This window comes from Pseudorca crassidens, chromosome 1 (assembly GCF_039906515.1).
Source record: "Pseudorca crassidens isolate mPseCra1 chromosome 1, mPseCra1.hap1, whole genome shotgun sequence".
Taxonomy (NCBI): Eukaryota; Metazoa; Chordata; class Mammalia; order Artiodactyla; family Delphinidae; genus Pseudorca; species Pseudorca crassidens.
In genome coordinates, this window is record NC_090296.1 from 118,522,008 (window position 1) to 118,549,657 (window position 27,650).

The window sequence follows — 27,650 nt, forward strand, 5'->3', positions numbered from 1 at the left end:
TGAGAGGCCCGTGCACCGCGATGAGGAGTGGCCCCCGCTTGCCGCAACTAGAGAAAGCCCTCGCACAGAAACGAAGACCCAACACAGCAAAAATAAATAAATTAATTAATAAACTCCTACCCCCAACATCTTTTTTAAAATAATAATAATAATGGTAATATATAAAAAGCACATAGCTAACATCATATCAATGGTGAAACACTTATCCTCTAAGACCAGGAACAAGATAAGGATTCTCACTCTCACCATTTTTATTCAACATAGTATTAGAAGTCCTACCCAGAACAATTAGACAAGAAAAGGAAATAAAAGGTATCCAAATTGGAAAGGAAGAGGTAAAATTATCTCTGCTTGCAGATGCCATGATGTTATACATAGAAAACCCTAAAAATTCCACAAGAAAAAGAAACTGTTAGAACTAATAAATGAATTCAGCACAGTTACAGGATACAAAATCAACACACGATAATCAATTGTGCTTCTATATACACTAACAATGAGCAATCCAGAAATAAAATTAAGAAAACAATTCCACTTACAATAGCATCAAAAATAATACAATAATGGGGATATATGTATACTTATAGCTGATTCACTTTGTTATACAGCAGAAACTAACACAACATTGTAAAGCAATTATACTCCAATAAAGATGTTAAAAACAAAACAAAAACACTAACTTGAAAAAAATAATAATAATACAATAACTAGGAATAAACCTAACCAAGGAAGTGAAAGACCTGTATACCAAAAACTACAAAACATTACTGAAAGAAATTAGAGAAGACACAAATAATAGAAAGACAGTTTGTGTTCAGCTTGGAAGACTTACTATTGTTAAATGTCAATACTACTTGAAGCAATCCACAGATTCAACACAATCTCTATCAAAATTCCAAAGGCATTTTTTTCAGAAATAGAAAAATCCAGCCTAAAATTCATACTGCCTTTCAGGGGAAACCAAATAGCCAAATAATCTTGAAAAAGAAAAACAAAGTTGGAGGTCTCACACTTCCTGATTTCAAAATATATTACAAAGCTACAGTAATCAAAACAGTATGGGGGGGGGGGCTTCCCTGGTGGTGCAGTGGTTGAGAGTCTACCTGCCAATACAGGGGACACAGGTTTGTGCCCCGGTCCGGGAAGATCCCACGTGCCGCGGAGCAGCTAGGCCCGTGAGCCATGGCTGCTGAGCCTGTGCATCCGGAGCCTGTGCTCCGCAACGGGAGAGGCCACAACAGTGAAAGGCCCGCGTGCCGCAAAAAAAACAAAACAAAAAAACAGTATGGTACTGGCATAGAGACTGATACTTAGATCAATGAAATAGAATAAAGAACCTAGAAATAAACCCTCACATATGTGGTCAAATGATCTTTGACAAGGGTGCGAAGACCACTCAATGGGGAAAGGACAGTCTCTTCAACAAATGGTGTTGAGGAAACTGGATATCCACATGCAAAAGAATGAAGTTGGGCCTTATCTTACACCATATAGAAAAATTAATTCAAAATGATTAAAGGCTAAATTTAAAGACCTAAATTTAACATCTAAATATAAAACTCCTAGAAGAAAATATAGGGGAAAAGCTTCATGACTTTGGATTTAATGATTCCTTAGATATGACACCAAAAGCACAGGCAACAAAAGCAAAAATAGACAAATGGGACTACATCAAACTTAAAAACTTCTGTACATCAAAGGACACAAACAACAGAGTGAAAAGGCAACCTAAAGAATGGGAGAAAACATTTCCAAATCATATATCTGATGAAGGTTTAATGTGCAGAATATGTAAAGAACTGTAACTCAATTATAAAGAAACAAATAACCCAATTAAAAATGGGCAAAGGACTTGAACGGACACTTCTCCAAAGACGATATACAAATGACCAACAAGCATATAAAAAGATGCTCAGCATCATTAAATTAGAGAAATGCAAATCAAAATCATAATGAGATATCACTTCACACCCATTAGGATGGCTACTATCAAAAAAATAGAAATAGTAAGTGTTGACAAGGATGTGGAGAAACTGGAACCCTTGGGCACTGTTGGTGGGAATGAAAAATGGTGCAACCACTATGGAAAACAAGACGGAGGCTCCTCGAAAAATTAAAAATAGAACTACCATAAGATCCAGCAATCCCTTTTCTGGGTATATATCTGAATGAATTGAAAGTGGGGCCTCAAAGAGGTATTTGCACACCCATGTTCACTGCAGCATAATTCACAATAGCCAAGAGGTGGAAGCAACCCAAATATCCATTGATAGATGAATGGATAAACAAAATGCGGTATATACATGCAATGGAATATGAATCAGGCATAAAAAGGAAGGAAATTCTGTCACATGCTACACCATAGATGAATCTTTAGGACATTATGCTAAGTGAAATAAATCCCAGCCCCCCAAAGATAAACACTGTATGATTCCACTTATATGAGGTATCCAAAGTAGTCAAATTCATAGAAGCAAAATGTAGAATGGTGGTTACCATGGTCTGGGGAAAGAGGAAAACGGGGAGTTGTTGTTTAATGGATATAGCATTTCAGATTTGCAAGATGAAAACCTTCTGGTGATAATTTACACAACAATGTGCATATACTTAACACTACTGAAAGATTCACTTAAAAATGGTTAAGATGGTAAACTGTGTTTCTTTACCACAATTAAAAGTAAAAATAAAACAAAAGAAATGCAATCTCTCACAATATCATTAGCATGATTCATATCAATTAATAAACTTTTTAAAAACAAAATTAAGAGGGTGAGGATATACATGAAACAAGATTGGCCATAGGTTAATAACTGTTAAAGCTGAGTTACAGGCTCATTGGGGTTCATTATACTAAACTATTCTCTCAACTTCTGTATATTTCATGCACTTTTGATACATGGTCCAATAAATCTGATGTATAAACTTTTAAACTATATTACATGCTTATTACCAAGACCCTTCACTGATTCATTAATATGGCAGGAAATGCAGTATATATCCTTTCCACTCAGTCTTCTCTGGATTAAAATGAAGCTATTGTCATTCACAGCCATATACTTACAAGATGAGCCCTGTGCCATCGAATGAAAGCATTCTAAAAAGAAGCAGTAAGTTTTTTAAAAAAGCATTAATGTTTACCACATTTTATAATAAATATATTTCTATACTTCAGTACTGCACTGGTTTGAAAAGAAGATATTCATCAAACTCAGAATGCAGCAAGCCAACACATTTATGGTAAAAGTCAAAATACAGCTATTTCTAGAGAATAAATATAACATTCTAACACAAAGCAGTTATTTCACTAGGTAGAGCTAAATGGATGATAGCTTTAAACTCTAGATCACCATAAAGGAAATCACTTAAAAGTTCTGACAGTGATTCCCTCATGTTAGCATCAACTGCAAATTTGTAACTTTTTCAGAAATTAAATCATATTTTAAAAACTTTTAAAGTGATTCATCTTCAATGTAGAAAATCTATAATATATTTAATTTTACATATAAAAACATAAATGACCTATAATTCCACCATGCAGAAAAAAATTACCAAAAATTTTGTATATTAAGCTCAAATTTCTTCTCTGTTAAAAGGTTTAATCAAAAATTTTTAAACATAAATAAGTCCAACAGTTGTTTCATTTATGCAATATTTAGGATAGAAGGTCTCCTGAGAAGAACTTTATAGATGCAAATAAACAAGTAGACTTTAAAATATACGCAAATTCATATAAAGTACTTACATATTTAAGGGATGGACTCAACAGACCACAGCTAATATGATTTGAAGACCAGTTTTAGACTCAAGGCAATTTTGGATACATTATCCAAAAGAGAAATATACAGAATTACCACAAAACTTTCATAGAAAACTGCTTAAAACCAAGAAAAGTCATGCTAAAGAAAAGTATCTAATTCACAGATTTTCATCATTTTGGTGTCATAGACCCCAGTAAGATCTGATGAAAGCAATGGACCTTCTTTTAAAAATTATACATAAGCACAGAATCAGAAAAATTTACATTTATTTTCAGATTATTTCATTGACCTCCTCTCTACAAATATGGAGTCCATAAGCCCCAAGATCAAAAACCCCTAATATAGATAAGGAGAAGCAGCAAAAGAGCTTTGTCTTTTACATAATGTTTATAAAAGAAGTACTGAATAACTGCCAAAAGATGGGATATTTGTTCAGTAAAAATTTACTGAGCATCTATGTGTAAAGGGATATGAATACTTGACTCAACATTCAAATATACATGACCATTTGATATGTGCTACACCACACGTTAGGTGCTGGATATACCATAGGGAACAAAACATACATGAGACCTGGCCTCAGGCAATTCACAGGAATAAAACCCAGTTACTTTCTTTAACTGATCTCACAATATGAAAAAGACACAGATATATATGTAAACATGCACATAATCATAATACACTGCTATAATACCACATTAATTACATGTAAGCTATAGAAGTAGTTCAAAAGAGGGAAATCAGAAAAAAAAATGTAGAAAAAAATGACTAAACTATCTACTAAAAGATGAGTAGGGAGACAAGACCAGAGGCTGAACTCTGGATCTGACAAGATGGCTGGGCTACCCCTCAGGATTATCAAGGAAACCCAGCGTTTGCTGTCAGAACCAGTTCCCGCCCGGCATTAAAGCAGAACCAGATGAGAGCAACACCCGTTATTTTCATGTGGTCATTGCTGAGCCTCAGGATTCCCCTTTTGAGGAAGGGGCTTTTAAACTTGAACTATTCCTTCCAGAAGAATACCCAATGGCAGCCTCTAAAGTATGTTTCATGACCAAAATTGATCATCCTAATGTAGACAATTTGGGAAGAATATGTTTAGATATTTTGAAAGATCAGTGGTCCCCAGCACTGTAGATCTGCACAGATCCAGGCTTTGTGAAGTGCTCCCAATCCAGATGGTCCATTAGCAAATGATGTAGCGAAGCAGTGGAAGACCAATGAAGCCCAAGCCATAGAAGCAGCTAGAGCATGGACTAGGCTATATGCCATGAATAATATTTAAATCAATCCGATCGGCAAGTGTGCATCACTTCTCCAGTTCTGCCAAGACTTCTTCCTGTTTTGTTTGCATTCAATGGACACAGTTTTAGAAACATTACAGAATAAAAGCCCAGACATCTTCAGTCCTTTGATGATTAAATGCCCATCAGCAAATATGCCTTGTCCTGATTCACTGTTGTAAAGCATGAGCAGAGGCTAGAAGTATCATCTGGATTGTTGCGAAACATTTAAAAGCAATGGCCCCTTTTTGCTTTTACGCATTTCCCCCATCATGGTTTAAGTAGAAAGCGCTGTGAATGAAGGTAGTTGTCAGGGTTAGCTGCAGGGGGATAGGTGTTTTTCTTTATTTTTTTTGGTGAGGGGGAAGTTAGTTTTATTTTAATTTTATGGGCTCCTTTCCCCCTTTTTTTGATGATCTACTTGCAGTGGTTAAAAGCAGCTAGCGAGTTCTTTAGAATATGCTCTCTAGCCAAGTCTAACTTTATTTAGATGCTGTAGATGGACAAGCTTGATTGTTTGAACCAAAATGGGAACATTGAACAAACATCACAACCCTCACTTATAACACTGTGACTTTGCTGTCAAGTGTAGAATCCTCCCTTCAAGAAAAAGCTTGTAACCATTTTGTATGGCTTGTCTGGAAACTTCTGTAAATCTTATGTTTTAGCAAAATATTTTTTGTTATTCTAAAAATCAAAAATAATATAAAAATAAAAGATGAGTAGAGAAATCACCAGGTTTGAAATAGCACCACAAATTAGGAAACTAAACACAAATGTAGCCCTTTATGGTTTATGAAGCACTTCATATTCATGATATATCAATTTAAAAATCTATTCACATATGACTCCCATACACATTTGCAACCCAGACTTCTTTATCTCCAGGCCCATGTATTCAAATATCTTCTTGACAATTCTTCTTCAGTGTCTTAAAAGTGTCTCCATGTCCCAAACTATAAACATGTTCTTCCTCCTGAAATCTGATCCTATTCCAAGTTTCACTAACACAGTAAATGATACCATGATCCATCTAGTTGTACAAGACAGAAACCTAGAAATGAGTCTTGACACCTGACTCACCAAATCCCAGTGACTTTACCTCCCCATTATTACTCAAATCCACCAGCTCATCTCCAGGTCCATCGACATTACCCTACTTCAAGTTAGCACCATTCCTTACCAGGATGACTGCATTAATCTCCTAAACAGTCTGTCTATATTCATTCCAGCCCCTTCCCTTGGATTCTCCACACTGTAGCCAGAGTGATTTTCAAAATGAAAACCTAATCATACCACCACCACTACACCACTCCCTTCCAAATACCCTCTCCCACCTCGCTTAAAATCCTTCAGTAGTTTTCTGTTCTTGTAGGAGACAGACAAATTCCTTTATGATGTCTACAAATCCCTGAATGGTGTTACCCCTACTACCTGCCTCAGCCCCATCATATGAAATGCTAACAGTGTTTCTCATATTATATGTGCAGAAATTGAGTCACTAGGAGATTACGGGATTTTGTATAAGGCAATTGCAGTTAGTTGCAGAATGATTAGAGAATCCTATTGTTATGACTTGTTGTCCAGTCCTTTCCACTAATTAAGCTATTTCCATTTCTCAAATCATCTGAAAATAAATCTTTGATGTAAAAATGCAAGTATCTTTAAAAAATTTAAACATCATAAACTTAGCTGTCCTTTACAGCAAAAAAAAGGGACAAAAATTTCCACATTTGCATATGCAAACTTTAATGAAGCACCTACTACATGTCGTGCATGGCACTAGGGATACAGAAGTGAGTAAGACAGCCAAAGTCTCTCTCCTTTTTTAAACTGCTTTATTAAAGTATCATTGACATGTAAAAAGCAGTACACATTTAATGTATACAACTCCATGAATTTGAGAATAAGTCTATTCCAGTGAAACCACCACCACCATCAAGGCCATAAACATATCAAAGTCTCTCTTCTAATGGAATTTGATGTTCTAAAGGAACAAAATAGGGTTAAACAACTAAGGAAAAAAAAAAACTATCAGGTGAGAATTGGGAAGGAGATGCGATGGAATGCTGGGGATAGATTATTGGGTTGGGTAACCCAGAAACTTCTGAGAAGGTGATATTGAAGATGGTATCTGAGTGAAAAGGAAGAGCCAGCCTGAGAGAATTTACATTTCAGAAGAGAACAAGCAATGAAGTGAGTTTGGCATGGTTGAAAGAAGGCCAGTTTAGCTGACTAATAATGAGTAAGAGGGATCACGGGATGAGGAGGGGGAGGGGGGCAGGCACTACCAGATCTAAAATGTGAGTTTCCCCAGTTTTGTCATCAAAATTTTTCAAAAGGGACTTATTCAGGAACTAAAGCAACTCTTCTTCATAAGGTTCTTTTGGCCACTTTAGAATCAAGTCTAAAAAAATAATTCATCCTAAAGTGCTACTTTTTTTCACTTCCAAGCATTTATATTGAACAATATACAGCTAAGTCTTAACTTGCCTTGAAATGTTTATAAGATTAATCAATTATCTTAACATAATAAATATCATAATGTACCTCACCCACCTCAGACCTGGAAACCTAAACAAACTTTGCAATGAACTACACTAAAAAAACCACCATAAAAGAGAAATAGCACCCCAAAAAACAGAATTTCACAATCACATCCTCAAGATAAGGCTCTTCAAGAAAAAGAACATAGAGGCAACTAAATAAAGTCTTCTCCCAGGGGAAAAAAATCCTAAATAAAAGCTAAACAACACATACATTTAGGCAAACCCCTAAATATCTAATTGAAACAAAGTACAACAGACTTCCACGGTATCCTACAATTATCACCATTCCTGTTACTAAACCCAAGACGAGCTCTGCCACAACTGAAAATGGAGCAAACAACAGAAAGCAAAGCTCATGAAGCATAAACATTCCTTGAAGATTAGGCTGCACAATTAAAAGCTGTTCTACAGTTCACTGGATTGATGACAGAAATATTTCCCCCATTCCATTTAGTCCAAAGATTATTTACTCTTCTTTCTTATATAACAGCAAATTAGAGCTTACATAATAGAAAAAGGAAAAAAAAAGAATGTTAAAATAAACCAGGGAGACAAAAGCTGCGCATCCACTGTCTTCTTGCCAGACCCCAGACTCTCTTCCCTTTCTGATTTTTCCTTATCCTTATTTAATTAGGCCCCATCTTATCCTCTCAAGCCTTCCACTGTGTGATCTGAAAGTACTATATAGTCAGGACTCAATGGAACAAATAGAGGAAAGGGAAAATTATACCCTATCCATCATTTTTCTGATTAAGATGTTAACAGGCTTAATCCTGCTTTACTGGATTTCTCTACATAAAAATGTCAAGCACAAAAAAAAAACAATAATAATAACTATTATTATTACTTAATAAATCTAACATCTTAAGGACTGAAGGTGCTATGAAATCTAAAAAAACTTTAAACAACTGGAGTCAAAAAGACTCAGCACTGCTTTGATAAGATTTCCTAACCACCCGGTTTGATTCTATTCTAGTCTGTTGTATAAATACCAGACTGTCTACCCCTAACTATTGCAGGTATTTGCTCCTTTATTAGAACTGTCTAGGGACCCAAAAGAGGTTATTTAAAATAGACAGGAAATTGCCTCTCCAATTTTAATAAGCCATTTTTTTCATAATATTACTTATTTCACCCTTCCTCACCAGAAGAAGCATTAAATTCTAAAGTAAATATATATATAGATCTTAAACACAAAAAATTATAAATGTATATCATACAAGAATAGAGCTCTCAGGCTGGATAAATAAGATTTTGTTTAAGATCCCCTTTAAAATGTTAAGCAATTGGTTATCTGGGAGAAATTAAATATAAACTTTTTCCTTAGAAAATTTTAGAAAAAAATGTATTCAAATTAGAATTCTTTAAATGCCTAAATGTCATGAGTGAAACTTTTTCAATATAAAGGTAAAAACAGAGAAGGGTCTATTATGCCTCCTATCCCACCTTACATACACCAATGAACAGAGTAATACCTCTGACGAGTTTTAACAAACATTTTGGCTAATGTTTGATATATATATATATCTCAAAACAGGAGGAAGCATTCTATGTTTATTCTTGATAAAGTAAAAAGCAAAACAGATACACTTAAAAAAGAGCCTCTGATGGGGTTTGACCACAGTGAAAAATAAGAGATATTTTTGTTTCTTTGGCTTTCTATTTTTTCTTGGCTTCGCAAAGAAACAAAAATATGTTAGCTAAACAAAAATATGTTTGCTAGAACTCAAAAGACCCTTCAAGAATTGAACTACCCTACTAGCCAGTATTTTTAAAATTAAAAGTGGGAAATATAAAGATACGTACAAACAGAGGGTTATAAGAAAATATATGTTTTTGTAAACACATTAGAAGTTAACTGCTTTTTTTAAATTATAAAATGAATAATAGTTCTACACATATGCATAACTCTTCCCACACAGCTTTTTAAGCAGGATTTCCTTCCAGTGAGTCTTAATATATTTCTCCCATATTAAAAATACATGACCAAATTAATAATGAGAAAGAATGAATACTCTCATGATATTTAGGTATATAACAAGAAAAAACAGCATTTAAAATAAAGATTCAGTTTCAAACTTCTTTAAGAAATACTTGTTACACTATAAGAAGAACTCTCTAAGTCATATTGTTATTTCTACTTTCCAAATGGGGCATAAAGAAACTAAGGAATTTACAGTGTTGGACTGTGCAGCTACTATTAATTCCTTTCACTCCTGCAAGCCCACCCTTTGCTACATGACTTTGCCATGATTCCCATCAAAAGATGGCATTTATCTCCTCATCCCGTAAATCTGGGCTGGACTTGTAACTTATTTTGACAAATAGAATGTGGCAGAAGTGACCCTGTAGAACTTTGAATCTAAGTCTCAAGAGACCTTATAGCTTCCCCTCTTGGGATGCTGCTGACACAGCGTAAGCAAGTTAGTGACCCAGAGCATGAGAGAGCTTAAGGGAGAAAGAGTCCAGCCACCCAGTCATGCAATCTAGCATAAAGTGCCAGACACATCAGCGTGGCCAACTTAGACCACCCAGCACTACAGGCGCTACCAGATGACTTGGCAACCACATGAGTGACCCCAGACAAGACCAGTGGAACAACCATGCAGCAGAGCCCAGCCCAAATTGCTGACCTATGAAGTCAGCAACAAGTAAAATAGCTGTTGTTTTAAAACACTACATTTAAACCTAGGACTGTGTGAATCCAGGGCCTAGACTGTCTCTACTAACAAAAGCTGCAATTTACTATTTGGTTGGGAAACAAATACATCTTGTACTCTAACTCAATTTTACAGATACAAGAGCAATCAAATTAAAAAATAATAGTTTACTTTTTTTTAACCCATGATCTAAAAAAAGGTGATGAGCTGGGTACAGAAATACCTTTTTAACCATCTTAAAAGAAGGAAAATAGATACATAACAATGAATTCTGCAATTGTAATAAATGAAGTTGATCAAATTTTATAGAAAAAATACTTTCTCTTCATTCCCAAAGATACGCAAGTATTCATTTAAAAACTAACAGCATTCGTATATATTTTATCCATAAAAACTGAACTCAGCATGTGATCTAAAAATTCTGAATGTCTGTGCAATGAAACAATTAAGAAATTATTAAATTTTATGAATCTAATAAAATATGTGGCTTTCAACAATAAAACATTGCTACTGTAATGTTTAATAAGTATACATTCCTACTTGAATGGAAATACTGAACTAGGAGTGGACCATAACAGAGCAAGGACTGCTCTGCAAGCACCATTTCTATGTATTCTTTAAGGGTTGGCAAACATTTTCTGTAAAGGGCTAGATGGTAAGTATTTTAGGACTTGCAAGCCATGCAGTCTCTGTTGTAACTATTCAACTCTGCCACTGTAGAATGAAAACAGCCACAGATCATACACAAAAAAAAAAAAAAAAAAGTATTGCTGTGTTACAATAAAGCTTTATTTATATATATATATATATATATATATATATATATATATATATATATATATATATATATATATATATATATAAAAACAGGCAGTGGGTCACAGTTTGCCAACCCCTGTTTTAGATGCTCAAATATCTTCAGCCAAAATACATCTAGTTTATTAGTTGTGATCAAGCTAATTTGTTTGCTGCCTTACCACGAGACCTATTAGAAAGTACTCTCTGTATTCATACTCTACTCTCTGCAAAATAGCATTATGTATATATGACGGTAAATTTTATATAACAACTTGGCTCTGCTATGATGACCAGTTGTTTGGTCAAACAGGAGGCTAGGTGTTGCTATGAAGGTATTTTGTAGATGTGATTAACATCTGAAATCAGCAGACCTGAAGTAAAGGAGATAACCCTTGATAATTTGGGGTAGGCCTCATCCAATTACTTGAAGAGCAAAATCTAAAAATTCCCAGAGAAGAAGCAATCCTGCCTCATGACTGTAACACAGAAATCCTGCCTGAGTTCCTAGCCTGCCGACCTGCCTTACACATTTCAGATTTTTCAGCCCCATACCCATGTAAGCCAATTCCTTAAAGTAAATAAATCTCTCTCTTAGATATAGATATCTATGAGATACAAATATATAGATATTTCCTATTAGTTCTATTTCTCTGGAGAACCCTGATTGATACAATATATTAAGGTAATATGACCTTAAATTTTAAAAAGGATATACTCTGATTTTTGTGCATTATCCAAAACTATGTGAGAAAGTTGTGGTAGACAGCATTATTATTTGAGATTATTCAATCCCCTACTTCCTTGCAAGATGATTATATATATACATCCACATGTAGATGTGTGACTTGTGCATATCTCATAGGGAAAGAATAGACGTCCCTGGGTTATTGATTTGGGGACTGCCCATGTCATATGTTTTGGCCAATAGAATATGAACAGATGTGATGTACATCTAAGCAAAAACTTGAAGCAGCAACACAAATTTGGGCCAGCCTTCTTGCTTCAGTGCTTTGTCAAGAGATTTCATATAAGGGTTGTTCCTTCAGCCTTGGTTCTGGAGGGGAGTCACAGGCTATTTCTACAGAGCTGACTCACAGTCTACAACATAAAGTCAGTAGGAAATATAAGTTTGTTATTTTGAGAAACCACTGAAATGTGGAGGTAATTACTACAACAAAGCTGAACACTGTCGAAACTGGTACCAGAAGCAGGGTGCTACTTTCATCACCACCACCACCACCAAAAATAATAAAAGTATGTGATGTAGGCATTGAGGCCAGTTGTTTGGTCAAACAGGAGTCCAGGCGTTGAGGCCAGGTGGCAGACAGCAAGGAAACTGTAATGGCAAACCACATAGTGTAGTGGTAAATAAAACTGTTAGGTATAAAATATTAGACAGCTTGGTGAAATGATTGGACTTGTGATTGGCATCTAAGGTGGGAGAGGGGCAGTCTTGCAGGACTGAGCCCTTAACCTGTAAGGTCTGAGTTAATTCTGGGTAGTGGCAGAATTGAGTTACCTTATAGGACACCCAGTCGGTGCCCACAGAGAATTGGAGAATTGCTTGGTGTGGAAAAACCCACACATACTTGGGAGTGCAAAAGTGTCAGTGAGTTGTGAGTAAAGGAAACAAATGTTTTCCTTTCACCCAGTAAACCCTTTCAGTGGAACAAAATGGCTTGGAGGGGAATTCCCCACAGGAAGAGACTAAGGATGTGGTCCCACAGAAGCCTGATCAGTTCAAGGTAATTGTATTGATGTCTAGAGAAAAATGCATATCTCAAAGAATTGAGGATATAGCTAGCGCATGGCACGTGGATCTGACTAAAATCAAATAGATAAGAAGACAAAAGACAACTTCCCAAACAATCCACAGACTGAGCTAAGGGTCTGTTACTCTTCTAGACCATCTTTGGGTGCCCAAATTTCTGTAGACAAGCAGGCCAGGAAAGCTGCTCAGCACTTACCTCATTCCCCAGCTAAGAAGGGTACACCCTCCAATACTCTGTTCCAATACGGACGAACATGGTATATCAAAGGAAATACCTCATGGAGGGCATAGCCCATGGCCACGGAAAACAGCGGACTAGAGCGCCTCACACAGGACCAAACCAGGGCCTAATCAAGGAACATCCCCTAGTGCCAAGAAAAGGAGGCCTCACTCTATTTACCCAAGAATATTCTTACAATTGCCAAGGACAATTGTAGTGTGATTGCTATGTGCCTCTATTCTTCCCCTTTCTTAACAGGAGGGTTTACTGTGGATAGCCTATCCCTGCTCCAACATTGTATGTTGGAGAGATGGAGGATGGAAGATAACTGGTCTCTGAGTCAAGAAAATCTACATACAGAAATGATGTAGAAACTCTAACGACTGAAAGAAATTCTTGGGGTATTTTTCTCGAGGAAGAGATAAATAAATCTAGTATGCAGAAGGGAAGAAAGTTAATATTTGTAATCAAGAGGACAGATTGTGGTAGATTATATTATTGTTCACTCTTTACCATGCCCATCCTTGGAAGAGGCTATACAGCCCTGCCCATTAATTTATAACTTGCCTATACCTCCAATGGGAACAATATTTGTCCCTGTGCCTCGCTAACTTTGAGCCTAGCCATGTGACATGCTTTGGCAGTCATGAAGTACTCCACACCTGAACAAAAGCTTTAAGAGGTACGACAAGTTTCAGCCGGCCCTCTGAGTTCTCAGTACCACGTAAATGGCAGGTCCAGACAGACGCTGCTCCTTCAGTCTGGGTCTTAGAATGAAAACATGTGGAGTAGAGCCCCTCTGCACAGGCAGCCCAGAGTCTATGTGTAATGTAATGTGGTTATAAGCCACCAAAATTTGGGGGTTATTTGTTGCTGTAGCAAAGTTGATTAATACAGAAATCAAATGAAGCAAAAGGTAAAAAGGGGAGGGATTCTGCGATGCGGAGCTATTATTTTGGTAGCTGAATATAGTGCAAGATGCCTGTGGTTATAGACTAGTGCAGTTAGTGAAGGAGCTATGTTTCTATAGCAGGTAGGGGTATGAGTAAATACAGATTACTAAAAGGATAAATAAGTTCAGTTTAGTTGTTGGAAGTGAGGTTGTGGCAAAAATAAAAATAAGGTTGCAAACCTGATAAATTAACATTTATTATTAATAATAAGCACTTCATATACACTTCACGTAGTCCTCAACTATAAGCAAAAAAGGCTGTTATTACCATCTTCATTTTCCGTATAAAGAGAAACTTAGAGAAGTTTACTGACTTGCCAATGTTAAATAGCTACCAAGTGACACAGTAAAAATTCAAATTCAAGACTATCTAATTCTAAACTTCAATTTTTTTCTATACCATGCTGGCAAAAAAAAGGGTACAGATTATTTAATAATCATTCCATAGAAGGGTTACCTTGGTTTTATACTTTTTACCAGTTCTACAAAATGGATGCGAGAGAAAGCCGATACCATTAACTCAGTTCTAAGTCTGAATCCTATTAAATAAATATATTATTCATAATGAATTTCTTCTTTTATACTCTAAGATGTTCTTATTAATGTGACAACCAAGATTCCAAAATAATACACCTTTTATTTCTACTGAATACATTTTCTTAAATTCAGACTACAGTAATTCAGAATTTTGAAGATTCAGATTAAGTGATGGCCTAAATTTACTTTGCTGATATGAAAAGGATTTCTCAAGTAAATCAATAATGCATTAAAATGATCGGTGATGCATTTTAGATTAAAGGAATATTTTAAACACTTTATAAACCATTTAATAGCCCTTACCTCACCCATATAAACAAAAAATAAGAGTTTTTTAAATTATATAACACAAACTCATGGTAGAAAAATTATACAAGACTAATACATATTCAAAACAAAAGCAGCAAAGACAACCTAGCAAAACCATCATTAAGGGATAATAACAACTTTATATTTTGTTACACATGCTTCCTCATTTTCAATACCTAGATATATATTTACTTTTGAATCAAAATACACACATTTCATTTAAATGGTTATTCTTAATATGCGTTCAATAGAATTGCTTACAAATGAATGTTCCTAACTTGGAGAATTCCAAAGTGTATTCAAATATCAGTCTTTCTGGCTCCCCCTGCTGGACACTAAGAGAAGCTTTTTATTATTATTATTCAATTCGTTTGAACACTCAATCTCAGAGAAGCACTAATTTATCATTATTAAAAACATCTTTGGGAACTTGTCTGAACGTACAGTTTGGCCAGAAAGAGTACAATGGTCTATTGTTGAGGGCACTCGCTCCTACTAGCCAACAGGGATTTGGTATCAGAAAATCCGGGAATAAGTTCCCAGTAAGTTCCCAGCTTGATTACTTATTTGCTAACGACCTTGGTCAAATTATTTATTCCTTTGGAGCTTCAATTTCCTCATCTGCCAAATGAAGGTAATATCAACCACCTCATTAGTCATAAGGATTAGAGTTAACAGAACAAGTGCAAAATAAGTGGCAGTTAAGTATTATGCTGCCACCACCACCACCAAGGAGCTGAGTTGTGGTTACACAGCATAACTCCTTAAGAATTACTACACAGCAATCAAATGCAAAGAGATTAACTTTTAAAATGTAAACTTAATGTATTTACACTCTTTTAATAACTTCCTGTTGCTCTCAAAACCAAATCCTTAACATGACCTCTAAGATTCTTCACAGTCTGGTCCCTACTGACCTCTGAAGTGTAATCTTGAAGCTGGATACTCTTCTCCCAGCCCTCTAATCTCTTTTCATAGTGAAGTTCTTCAAAAGTACCAGGTTCCCTCACAGAGTACCTGATTACAGCATTTCCTTCCTCTATGATACTTAACAATAGCTCATTTTTTTAGATCTCAGCTCAGCTTTTGCAGAGACACTTTCTCTGACTTCCCAGACCAAGTCAGACCTTCACTATTATGTATATTATGGTATACCTCTCCTTCACAGAGCTTATTACACAGTGCTGTAGCTTTATATTTAAATGTGTTAGCACTGTAATACTGTCTCCCCGCCTTGTCTGTCTACAAGTTCCTCAAGATCAGGGAGTAGCACTCCGTATCCTCACAACCTAGCCACTTGACTGCATAGAGCAGGCACTTAAGTATCTGTTGAGTGACTGAATAAACAAATTAACAGATAACTGAAATCAAAGAATTCTTTCTAAACCTGACTACTTCACATACAAAGGTAGCCATATAAATATAAAGCAACATTGTGAATATTTTCCTTTGTATTACTTCTCAGGCAAGCTGCTCATAAAGTCTGTTCATAAAATCTGATACACAATAATACACAGAAATATCTTTAACACATATACTCAAAGAAAATGTTGTGCCTTTCAAAGAGAAGAATTTTTAAGAGCACAGAGACCTAAACATATGATAGTCCTTTAACACTATTTGATTTAAATTTTTTTAAAAAATTAATGTCTGTGACTTGCTTTTGTAACAAATATTCAGCTGAAAATTTGTCTGTACAATTTGTAGTACAGTGTTTTACACTGTACTACAGAGTTTTACTTTTCAAGGGAATCTGTGGTTGCAAAATAGTAGAGCTAGCAATAACCAGCTAAAAGGTGTGCTTCGTGGCTTCTTTCACAAGTATGCATATTGTACTATTTTAACCAACACACACCTCCAATTGCCTTAAAGAGTGAGAACTTTTTATAGACTTAACTCCTTCCTTAAATAGTAAGCATTCCCAAGTATACAGTAAATTTTGGCCCCAAATGGCTTTTCCTCTATTCATTTATACCAAAGCCAGAAAACAAGGAAAGCTCCAACCAAAAAAAGCAACAAGGTTTGCAACACATCTCCTAGACTCAAATCTTATTTGATAGAATATTTGATAAATTTATTTGATAGATGTATTAGATAGAGTTTTGTCTTTATTTGGTGATTTTACCAAATCCTATGACTGCAAAATAGCAATTGTTATTTTATCCCCACGAGCTGCACTGTGATGTACAGAAAATCTAAAAATTTCCTATGTTATCATTTAATCAAAAAATAGAAACGAAGAGTGGGAGCACAACTGAAGTACCTATGAACATACTGGGATGAGAGTAGAGGTGCATTTAAGAGGGAAGGTTTTCAGGAATTCAGGTACTGACCATGCAGGAACAATCCAAGGAAGATGACAGGGACACCAAGTCATCAAAATACAACAGCTTTAAACATTTGAATGGTATGACTCATTCCCACTCTTCTGATGCTACCTTTACCAGGCAAGCTTCTGATAAACTTGCTTCACTATAGGGGTAGACTGGATGGAGGTACCCAGCCCACTAGTCAGCTGCTTAGTTCTCATTATACAATAATAAGATGACACTTAATACCTCAATGGACTTTCAGTGTTCCTCAGCTTCTTCTAATTCAATCAAGATTGAGTTTCTGCTTAAACAAGCCTAATGTGAATTTATCAAAGTGACAAAAGGTATTTCCTGACAACAGGAAATTGGGTCTTCCCTAACAAAACTTTTAATTCAAACTTTTACAAGACATATAATACATGAGCAACACAGAGGAAAGTGTAAAAAACTGTGAATGGCACTGATTTTCTCGCTAGCTTAGAAGCATACTCTTTGCTGATCTTTTCATAATAAAACTAAATCTCTCCAAAATTCAGGTTTTAAAAGTACATACCCAATCATTCTCATTTACCTTGGCTTTAATTTTCTTCTGAACTAGAAATAAGATCACAGAGCTCAGTACATTGAAAAGGCATGCAAACATTAATCTAGGTTGTAAGGGCACAATTTTAAGGAATAAACATTCAGAAAAATAATGGAAGGAAATAACCAAAGAGTTAAAAGCTACGGAATGTGGGATTAAAGAAGACTTGAATTCTTTATATTTTCTGAATTTTCAACAATGAATATTGTTCTATTCAAGCTTCTTTACTTGCAAGAAATAAAACACCCATGCAGTTGCCTTAAGAAAAATGGGATTTATCATAAAGATATACAAAGAGCTGCAAGAAAAATCTCACAGAAAACCATAGTTGAGCTGAGCCCTACAAAGTCTGGAGCTAGGGGTGGCCCTGGCATCAATTCTGTTCCAGGAACCTCAAGAAGATACTGAGAGGAGCTGCCCACCAATGCTCGGCCATATACGTTGTTCAATTCTAGTCCATCCATGTCTTCCACTCTCACTATCAGCCACAGACATGCTTCCTTTGCTTCCACCTTAAACTCCAAATTTCCTTCATTTTAAGCATAAGGCTGTGGTTAAGGTATAAGAGGGTTAGGAAACAGGCAGCTTTTGCTTAAGGACTGAATTTTACTTTTTTAGATTATGAATTGAATACATACCCATGGTTTTTAGAAAGAGCCAACAGTATAGAGAAGGCAATATAAAAAGGAAAAGGTTCCCTCCTCTTTCCTGGCATTTGGGGCGGGGGAGTACCCTATAAAAGGAAAATTAATATTTATGTTTCTAAAAATTGTAAAAATATTATTTAACAAAGAGCAATATCCATAAAGTTTTTCCTCACTTTATTACATAAACGATTGTACAATTAGAAAATGCACATAATCAAAACAAACAGGTTACTTTAAAATTATTTGACATAGCATCACATAGAAATAATATGAAGCACTATAAAACTGATTGGTTCCATTTTAAATAGATATTTTTTCTGAACTTTATTGTCCACAGAGCAGATAAATTTATATTGACAACCTATTTATAAATTATTTGAAATACTTCATCATGGTAGAAATATTTTCATTTCTAATACACTTTTCATCTGTCCTGCTCAGATTAAAGTGGCTAAAATGAATATAATTGAGAAAATGTTCTCAGAAACTAAAAACTCCAAATATACATTAAGGTAGTGACATTTAATTTACTGAATACCCTCAAACTGTCCTAGAACTTCTACTTGATATGGACAGCTATCTCAGATGGTGGTTTTCAAGTCTTTTTAATTTCAGAAACTTTCTTCAAAGAAGTCCTGAAATAAACAAAGAAGAGCAGTTTCTCTTTGAAGGTAGGGTCCCTTTACTGGCTGTATTCTTCCTTTGTCCTCTATCACCTAAAATATTCCACAGGGCAGCTCAGCCAGAATGTAGCAGGCAAGCGATCTGCACCAAAATGACCTGGTGCATGTGTTTATTCAACATGCAGAATGACACCACTCTAAATCTAAACCCATCCCTTAAAGTGTGGTCCAGGAATATCTTTGAGAACCCCACACTCCTGTACCCCTTAAACACAGGAAACTATTTTTAAGAGTTTAATGAAGAATTTGGTGTATACTTTTCCAATTAAAATAAAAATCTCCACTAACCAAACTAGGATTATACTAATAGGCTGTCCTCCAACTTGCTTTTTTCACATAATGTATCTTGGATATCTTGACATGTCACATATATGTAAATATGGAGATTTTTCACAATCTAAATGATAATTTCTAAAGATTTACAATTTTCTATAATCAGAGAAACGTTTTAAAAAGGAATGAATAACAAATGTTTCAGTTTTGCTATTTTTGTTATTTTGAGTACTTTGAATTGATTTTAGAATTTAATGTTGGGGATTATAATATTAATATTGTACTGGAAGATACCTTTATGGGACATACCCTCAGTTTGGTGTTTGGAAGTTAACTGGCAGATTTCTAAATTGGTTAATTAGTTTAATTATAGTTTTCATGTTTTGGAAATATTTAATAACTCTTAAAAGCAATTTTGAATTTTTCATATATTTTACATCAGTAAGTAGCTGTATATGAAGAATAATTTGAATTTGGCATGAACAAGTAGTTTTCAAATTAATTAGTACACTTTAAGTGTTATTTTATAGTCAAATTATAGCAAACTATTCTAACAATTGTATTTCACTACACAATTGGAATTAAGATATTTTGTATTGATTTTAATAAAATGGTGGCATATTCAACAGCTTTCAAATAATACTGTGTATTTGAGAAATTATGGAGCTTAGTTAAAATTCAATATCTTTATTATCATCCTAACAGAGGACTGTAGTTATTTGTATTGCAGCAATTATTCTAACTGGAGTTAATAAATGCTCATGCTTATAACCTCTTGGCTGATGGTGACAGAGCTCATGACTTTGCTAAAGGCAGGGCTAGGCACTGTGTGTAATATGAGTTTCAGTTCACTGGTTCTCAAATGCTGCCTAGTGATACTCTCAGGCATTGTGAGAGGTATGAGGGTGGCTCATATCCATTACCATATTTTTCTGAGTTTCAAGGATGTTTAATGATGGGCAGGTCTGAGTTCTAGAACAGTTGTGGTGCTTTAAAATCATTACTGTTCTGAGCTGACAGACGAATTTGAATAGGTGGCTATCAGGGCTCAGAGTGTGAGAGTGTCTTGGAAGATTTTCTGTCCCTTTTGAGTGTAGCAGGACCCTATCTGGGAACCACTTCCATATTGTGAACAAATTAAGAAGAGCTGAACATTTCATCCAAAGTCTTATATAAAGTATATACATTGAAGAGAAAAATAACTGCGTTCTCTTGAGGTCAAAATCATAAACTTTATGTTACATTCTTTCTAATAAGTTTTATTCAGTTTTAAATTTCCACAGTATTTTTCTATATTTAAAAACACTTGCTAGGGCTTCCCTGGTGGCGCAGTGGTTGAGAGTCCGCCTGCCAATGCAGGGGACACGGGTTCGTGCCCCGGTCCAGAAGGAGCCCACGTGCCGCAGAGCGGCTGGGCCCGTGAGCCATGGCCGCTGAGCCTGCGCATCCAGAGCCTGTGCTCCGCAACGGGAGAGGCCACAACAGTGAGAGGCCCGCGTACCACAAAAACAAAAAACACTTGCTAAATCTACATGTATACAATATAATTTTTAATATAAGATGGTTAGTTATTTTTAAAAGAATATCTTTTGTACTTCAACCACAGCCTTTTACTTAAAATGTAAGAAATTTTTTAACAAAGAACAAGATCAGCCACAGTACTTAAACAGAAACCAAGCCACGTTCAGAGGTTCACTCCTACAAATAAATAATTTGCTTAGACTTTTCCAGTAATATAGATATAACACAGCCTCACACATTTTGTAATTTGTTATTCCCTGTTCACCTTTCTCCTGGAGTTATCCTTACTGTTTTGGGGGAAAGATGAGTTTTTAAATAGATCCATGAGTTTATTATTTTAAAAGGCCAATTTTTAAACATTTCATTATTTCTCAAGTGAGAGTATATGGAAAATGCAGAAGAAAGTTTTTAAATGGTCTACAATAAAATTAATTTATATTAATTAATGGCAATAAGAAGAACTATTATGGTTCTGTTTTGGGGGGTTGTTTTTGTTTTAGTTTCTGCATCCTGGACTATTAAATTAATCTACTAATTGGCCTCCCCACTTCTACCCTTGTCTCCCTTGTCTACTTGTAAGCTACATTCTACTCTTCACACAGCAGTCAGAATATTTTTTAAAACATAAGTCAGATCATGTCACTCCTTTGCTTAAAACCCTCTAGTAGTTAGTATTCTTGCCATAAATATTTAACCTGAAAGTAATTATTAGGAAGAAGTCAAGCAAACCCAAATCGTGGGATGTTCTGTAAAAGGCAAACAAACAAACAAAAAACTGGCCTACTGGACTCTTTAGATTGGGATCCAAACACAATCCAAAATCCTTATTAATATATGATCCAGACCCCCAAGAGATCACTGATAAAATTTCCTTCCACTTTCTCCCCTTCACTCACTTCACTGCAATCTTCATGGCCTCCCTTCATGGTCTTTGAATTATGAAGGCAGCAAATACAATCCCATCTCAAGGCTTTTTAACAAGACTTCTGCCTAGAATTATTAGTAATTAGAGGAAAAAGCAGACTCCATTCCCTCCAAAAATCTTACTGTATCACAATGTATCAGTTTTCTATTGCTGCAAAACCAAACCCAGAGATTTAAAATAGCTACCACGTATTATTGCTCATGAGTCTACATGTCAACTGGGCAGTTCTGCTGTGCTGGGTGAGACTGAGTAATCTTGGCTATGCATGTGTCTGCAGTCAAATGGCCCAGCTGGTTGGAGGCTGACTGGTCTAGAATGGCCTCTTTCCCATGTCTGGTGATTGGCTAGATGTCTGTTGGGACAATAGGAGCAACTGGTAACCAGCAGTCTAGCCAGGCAAGCGTGGGCTTGTTCACAAGAGAGAACAGAAGCATGAAAGACCTTTTGAGACCTAGGCTCAACATCATTTCCAACATATTCTATTGTCCAAAGCAGGGCACACGTACAACCTATATTCAAGAAGCAGGGAAATAGGCAAAGTCACATTGCAAAGCCTATGGATAAAGGGAAGGGTATAGAATGGGGCCACTTTGTAATCAATCTACCACATATCATGACAAGAGCACTATTTCAAAATGCTGGTACATCTAAGATGTGGGGGTGACGGGAATGAAAAATATAAAGGATGATAAAAACTATACTTTGTTATAAATCCTATAAAGCATGGTTTCTCAACATTGGCACTATTCAAATTTTGCACCAGGTAAGTCTTTGTTGTGGAGGGTGTGTCCTATGCATTGCAGGACGTTTAGCAGCATCCCTGGCATCTACCCACTAGATGCCAGTAGTACGTCCCCAAGTTGTAATAACAAAAAGGTCTCCAGATATTGGCAAATGTCTCTCAGGGAACAAAAATCACTTGTAGTTGCGAACCACTGCTTCAGAGGAATGAATTAAGGTAAAGACAACTTGGTCTTATTCTTGCCAATATAATCTAATTTTACTTTAAAAGGCCGTTCAAATGATTCTAAAATGCAAACTTTACTTACGGACATGTAAGATGTATACCAAATTCTTAACAGTTTACATATTAAAAATTCAAAACTTCATTGACAATACTTAGATTCCTGCTAATTTAACCAAAAATATTACCAGATTTTTGAAGTCAATATGAAAGACGTTAATTGTCAGAAGTTCAACTAAACTAACAGTACTGGCTCTAGGATTTGGTGTTGTACATATATAAACCCCAGATTGGTCTATTATTTATATTTTTATAACAAATAAAAATAGAAATAATAGAAATAAAAGAAATGGTGGTGTTTCTCTCCCAACCCCCAAATATAAAACTCTGTCTCAAAACTATAGTTCATGTCCAATCCTCCTCTCTTCCCATTTCAAGGCAATGGCAATATACCTCCCAATTCCACCTCTGACTTTAGCACCAATTACAAATGTGAAACACGCCAAGAAAACCTCCGTAATAAATTACAGGAGTAGAAAGTCTCAATAAAAGAAGGAAGAAAACAACAAATCAGAACATTCCCTGGGCATATTGAAAACCTAGCAGTCATAGTCATGAAATATTTATTGATCTAAACTGTTTTCACAATACTTATGTTCATAAAATGCTATATACGAACCAAACTGCCTCAGATATATAAACTAAATATTCTCTAACTTACATTCATGTATAAATCTGTGATAGCTCTGGCCAAGTGAAGTCATATATACAAGAACCAATTTAAAGACACTTTCTGGATTCTCTGGGTGAAAAAATAATAGTCTCTCCTTCAGAGAAAAGAAAAGAAAATGGGATAACTTGCTAACCCAGTGATGCACCAGTGAGCAGGGCTGCGACCAGGGAAAGGGGAGTGAAGTGCTTATGGCACAAATTTAAGGAAGGACTCACTCTAAGGGGCAGGCAATGAGCCAAAACATGAGGCAAGCACCTGCTGTTTTACTCTCACCTCCAGTCCATCAGGAATTGCACTTAACAGCAGAAACAGCACCCTGATTTCTGCATCCCCAAGGTCTGTCCTATACTAAACTTTGGCACTTACACCTTACTCATCATCTCTGTGACCCCTCAAAGAACCACAGGGCCTGCCTAATCTTCTAGTCTGACGGTACCAAACAAGGAACCGGGGAACCCAGCAGAAAGAGTCACCCACACGTATACAATTGGAACACTTAAGTTTTGAAGTTATGAAGGTTGGAAAAAAGAAGCATTCCAGGAGCTCCAAAACTCTGTTCTTTATAAAGTTGGCCTTGCGTTTAAAAGTGGTTTATAATTTTTAAGCATGCGTATTCACACTTTCAATGGAAATGTTATCATTTTCCACATCTTTTCCCAATTATTGCTATTTAACTGAATCAATGTCATCACCCAGGAATGCTGAAAAGCAATAGCATACCTTGTGGTTAACAATGTTAGTTTTAATAAAGCAGTTTCATACAAAAAATAAATATAGGATAGGGTTTCATCTTCATGATGCAATACTATTCTCTTCCTACTTATGGTCCTCTTCAATGCTACCGAAGAGCAGACACAGGAAGTTTATAAGTTAGAATCAACAAAAACCCTACATGATCACCTCACTGCATAAAACGAGACACTTCATTTGTTTTAGGAGTACACCCAAACACACCACCACACCCAGCAGTGTTTCTCAAGGGTCCTAAGTGGAGTTCCTTCCTCTTGTGACTCACCCTTTCCCACACTATGGAAACAGTTCAACAGCAGGAATGCAATTAGATCTAAGTAATTAGGAAAACTGCTGTCCCATCTCCTCAACTGTGCATAGAAAGAGCTCTGATTAGTAGAGCTTAACTTGTACGACCCCTTGCAATAAAGCTCTGTATTAAGGCTAAATCACTTCAAGTGGCTTGAAGACAAGTAATATTTGGAACAAGGCCTTTCACATCTTTATTTAAAAGCCATAAATAAGCAATTTAAATCTACCTTTCCTATGGCCATGTCTTGACCTCTACACGGAATCTCTTTTCCAAAACTGTGCAGGCCTGTGTGTTCCTCTCAACACAAGACAGCAAAAGCTATTTCCAAAGCAAATTAGTGATGTGGTGAATGTTAAGGAACATAGGGGTTTTAGTTTATCACCAACAGGTTCTTTCTACCAATGATCTTAATTACATACATTTAATAATTAAGCCAAGGGAAAACACTCAGAAGCTTTTCACGTATAACACTTACCAGTAAGAGCCTTTCAGGGCTATGAACTTGCATGTTCTCAGTAATAAATTCCCAAATAAAATTAAGTTCATAGTTTTACATAAATAAGTGTATTAAAATTATGTTAATACAAATATATTTTAATTACAAAATTTAAAATCATAACAAAGAAATGGAAAATAAAATTTCATAATCGATAACTATGATCATCTTTGTATATCCCCCACTGGTCTTTTCCCATGTGAATTTTTACATGACTATTATCAGGTTGTACCCATATTTTTTATTCTGATTTTTTTCACTTATAAGATTTTCATATCTTCCATAGAATTTCTTCATATAGCAGTATAGACTATGGCAAAACAGTCCTGCATTTTCTACTGCCATGTAAAAATTACTACAAACTTAGAGGCTTAAAAACACTTATTTATGAGTTCACAGGTCAGAAGTCCAAGTGGGGTTGACCGGGTTCTTTGCTTAGGGTCTCTCAAGGCCAAAATCAAGGTGCCAGCCAGGCTGGTTCTCATCTGGGAAGAATTCACTTCCAGGCTCATTCAGGTTATTGGTAGAATTCCATTCCCTGCAGCTATAGGCCTGAGGTCCCTGTTTCCTTCATGGCTGTCAGCCCAGAGCCTCTCTCTCAGCTCCTCAAGGCCCCTCGCATTCCTTCTCACATGGCCCCATCCATCCTCAAGCCAGCAACAACATACCAAGTCCCTCCTGTCCTTCAAATCTCTCTGCCTTCCAATTCTGCTGCAACCCAGAGAAAAGTCTGTTTTTTAATTCTCATATGATTAGAATAGGTCCACCTGGATAATTTCCCTTTTGTCTAACTTGAATTCCAGTGGTTAGTAACCTTAAATTACATCTGCAAAATCTCATTTACCATGTAATATAACATAACCATGGGCACAGTATCTCATCAAATTCAAAGACCTGGAGATTAAGGTGGGAAATCAGGGAAGGCCATTTTTAGAATTCTGCCCACCACATCTCTGTCACAATAGAAAATGTATTTCTAACTGTGGATTATATAGTCAAAAAGCTTAAAGGTCATCTAGCCGCTGGGCTAGAAAACTTTAACATCCTTTCGAATCCTAAAATGCTAAAAAATCTAACATTTAAACATGTTAAGGAAATAAACTGTAAGGTTATTTTAGTAAAGAAAATAAAATTATATGAATTTAAAAATTAGTTAAATTGAAAAAGGAGCTGAACTTTCCCCTAGTTTAAAAAAAAAAAAGACATGTTTTTGCAAAATTGTCACCTTTTGGAGCCAATTTTCTAGTTACACCAAAAGGCGAAGCATGAATGTGGAAACAAAGGTTAGCACCAAATCATAATGCCTGGGTGAACCAGAAGCAAAGAACTCTGAAACCAGTGATAACTTCTATAGTACAAAACTCTAGGTTGATCCTTGCTATAAAGAGTAGAGGAGGGGACTTCCCTGGTGGCACAGTGGTTAAGAATCTGCGTGCCAAGGCAGGGGACATGGGTTTGAGCCCTGGTCTGGGAAGATCCCACATGTCACAGAGCAACTAAGCCTGTGCACCAGAACTACTGAGCCCACGTGCCACAACTACTGAAGCCCACATGCCTAGAGCCTGTGCTACTCAACAAGAGAAGCCACCGCAATGAGAAGCCCGGGCACCACCACGAAGAGTAGCCCCCGCTCACCGCAACTAGAGAAAGCCTGCGTGCAGCAACGAAGACCCAACACAGCCAAAAATAAAAATTAATTAATTAATTAAAAAGAAAAAAAAGAGTAGAGGAGGTAAATGGGCCAAATGAAAACCTAGCTCATAGACTGTCTATTCTACCCAAGGTTCATTATGGAAAACTAAGACTAAGGATACAACCCTGGGATCAGGCTGGCAAGGCATTTCAGAGTGATTCGGCCAGCTGAGTTTGGTATGAGATAGTCCCCATGCCCACCACATAAATCTAGCTAAAAAAAAAAAAAAGGAAAGGGGAGGGAAAGGAAGGAAGGAAGGAAGGAAGGAACCAAACCAAACTGAACCAAATCTGGCCTATAGAAGGTGCTAAATCAATATCTGTTGAATGAAAGTAGAATGTAATAGACCATAAATGTTTGTTAGCCTTCAGGAACTGCCCCCCTCTGGACAGAGAAGAGAGCTCTTTCTAAATCTCAGCTACTAATGGGCTAAACACTGCTAATAGCCTGCCAATAGGCTGACACTGGGTCCAAGGTGGGGCAATCTTCAAGGGGACTGGATAGCAGTTCCTGGGAGCGAAAGAAGAAAATGAGGGCAGACAATAAAAGTGCTAAGACCAAAAAAACGTCTGAGAAATAGGAGTGGAAGTGAAATTTTTAGTCTCAGAGTAACTGTAATTTATACAATGGCAAATATACAAGTAGATAGAATGTCCCTCAGCAGAATTCCAAAGACTTGTTCCCAGCAAAATAAGTGAGATTCTGCCTATTTGTATTAACCAGTGGAAAGAGTATATTGATAGCTATGAATGATACCACGGAATGAGAAGCTCATACAGTTGTAAATATAAAACACTAACTGTAGCTTCAACTGTATCAAACGCACACATAACGTCTTCCTCAGGTGGCAAAACACTCTAAATCAAGGGTTCTTATTCACCTCTGCTTACAATGATTATTAGCATAGCAAGTTAAGCTTTCAAAACTATTTTTCAAACAAC

The 27,650-nt window shown here is 36.1% G+C and overlaps 1 protein-coding gene and 1 pseudogene across 2 annotated transcripts in view; one reads left to right on the forward strand and one right to left on the reverse strand.

The window, feature by feature from the left end:
- Positions 1 to 27,650, reverse strand: part of UACA (uveal autoantigen with coiled-coil domains and ankyrin repeats) — an 86,656-nt gene that overhangs the window by 46,986 nt on the left and 12,020 nt on the right. The gene's annotated exons all lie outside the window — the stretch shown is intronic.
- LOC137232143 (ubiquitin-conjugating enzyme E2 N-like) lies at positions 4,592 to 5,147 on the forward strand (annotated as a pseudogene).